Below are 2,405 nucleotides of genomic sequence, written 5' to 3'. Positions count from 1 at the left end.
GCTGAGCTGGTTGTCGACCTTGATGCCTAGCCATTTTGCAAAAGGGGCTGGTTCAATTGATTTTCGGTCGGCGAAATCAATCGTAGGGATGTATGTTGGTGTTTGTAAGCTGAAAAGAACCCAAAAGGTTTTCTTGACGTCGAAAATGGCGCCGTGGTTCTTGGCCCATTGTTGTTGGCGAAATGACAGTGTTTGCATCTGTGATTTCAGCTGGTGGGTGTCGTTTGCGGTTGATAACAAGACAACGTCGTCGATGAAGCCTAACGCCGAAGCCGAGGCAATGTTATCAGTGATTTCAAGTAGAGATGAGTTGTAGAGAAGGTAAAGCAGTGGGGATAAAGGGGAGCCTTGCGGAAGCCCGTGATCGAGGGCAAAAGCCTGGGATGTGTAGCCATTGAAGGTGAGCGTAGTTGATCGCGAGTCGAGAAAGTCGTGAAGGATGTTGAGCGTTTGGGTGTTGATACCCTTCTTCTCGAGGGTGTCGAGAAGCCTGGGATGATGGACTGATGGGAAGGCAGATTTGACGTCTGCAAAGAGAGCGCCTACTACCTTCCCCTTAGCCCATTCTCGTTTGATCCAAGACACCAGGTGGACTAAGGCCTCCTGGCTGGATCTGTCTGGGCGGCCTCCGTAATGACCGTCGTGGAGCATGCCAAGGTTCTCAGCATAAGCTGAGAGATGGATCGTTAGGAGCTTTTCGAAAATCTTGCTGAGTGTGCCGAGGAGTGCGATCGGTCTATAAGCCGACGCCTGGGTGTAGTCTGGCTTTCCTGGCTTTGGAATCATCACCGTCACTGCAGTTTTCCATGAGTGTGGTATGAATCCTGTGAGTGCAATGCATTTGAATAGTAACGTTACGTGTAGTTTTACTTGGTCCCAAACGAGTTTCCAAATCCAGTTTTGGATTCCGTCCGATCCAGGTGCTTTCTTGGGCGGGCAGTCGTTGACCACTGCGGCAATGGTCTCTTTGGTGATGGATGCTACAAAAGGAGGGGTTAGTTCCGCCGTTGGGCGCTGATCTTCAATGATCGGGAATGTAAGGTGGTTAGTATCTTCCAACCTGCATGGAGCTGTCGCCACACAGGTTGCGAAGAAAAGCGCTTCCGCTTTCTCATCATTTGTTGAGCACGTCTTGCCATCCGGAGTGATGATAGTGCTTACAAGTGAAGACGGTTTTCGACCCGAGGCGATCCTCTTGGCCTGGAAAAGGTTGGTGTGGTCGACTTTGGAGAGGAACTGTCTCCAGGAGTTCTCTTTCTCCCTATCGATCGCGTGGTTAAAGTTGTTACGGGCCTTCTTGTATTCGGCGCGTGACTCCTTGGTGTTGAGCTTCTTGGAGCGTCTTCGAAGTCTAGAAGCCTCCTTTCGGAGTGGATCAAGAACTTCAGGCCTCCACCAGGCCTTGTGCTTTCCATATGTCGCCTTCCGTGGTGAGTTCTCATTGAGAGCCGTCACCAGCGCTGTTCGGAGTGCTTCGTCAAAAGCTTCGATGTCGTCTCGTGTCGGAAGGGCCTTGAGTTGCGGCAGGGTAGTTTTTAGTTGCTGTGCCAATAAAAGACGGTCAACTTTGTTCCAATTCTTTCTCTCAGTGGATTGGGACTTAGCAGTGGTATCGTCCCCTAGTTTTGTCGAGAAGCATGTTATTATTGCTTGGTGGTCGGATTGATGGTTTAGAAGGTCGTCTTCGTCTATAAAGCACGTCAGCGTCGCCTCGTCAAAATCTTCATTGACCCAAACCTGGTCGATGGATGTTCCTTGAGTGTTTGTCGAACGAACTCCGAATGTGGGAATACCTTTAGGTGATCTCAAGGTAAATCCCCACTCGGTCATCATGTCGATGAGTGTTTCTGCGTCTTTGTCGGCGACTGTGCTGTGGCTGGGGTTCCATAAAGGAGAGTGGAGGTTAGAGTCAGTTACGCATACCGCCGGCAACAGCTGAGTGTCCAGCGGTGCCGTGCGTAGCATTTCGGTAAAGGCTTCAAAGCCGGAGAGCGTTTTGCATGGGTTGTACACGCTGGCTATCAGGATAGTAAAGCCAGCTAATGTCACCGTGCACGCCGCGAGGTTTCTTGATGATGAATGAATGGGATTGATAATGGCGTTCAGGTCTTGTCTGATATAAAGACAGGCTCGGGGTCTGTCCTCCTCACTCAGTGATTTAGGAGAGGGACAGACTAGAGTCCAGTTTGTGTGATTGAGCGGAAAATTGTCGATGGGGTTCACATAAGGTTCTTGAAGAGAGATGATAGAAAATGAATTAGTGAGATCTGAATTAAAAAGGGAATGCGTAACATGTTTGCTGTGCCAGCTATTCAATTGAAGAATACCAGCTGAATTGTCAATATTGAGTTTTTCTTTCATCTGGTTCTCTAACATTGAGTACGAGATGATTCTGCTTTGTTGAC

Source organism: Melampsora larici-populina (genome assembly GCF_000204055.1).
Source record: "Melampsora larici-populina 98AG31 unplaced genomic scaffold MELLAscaffold_18, whole genome shotgun sequence".
NCBI lineage: Eukaryota > Fungi > Basidiomycota > Pucciniomycetes > Pucciniales > Melampsoraceae > Melampsora > Melampsora laricis-populina.
This window is presented reverse-complemented; position numbering follows the sequence as displayed.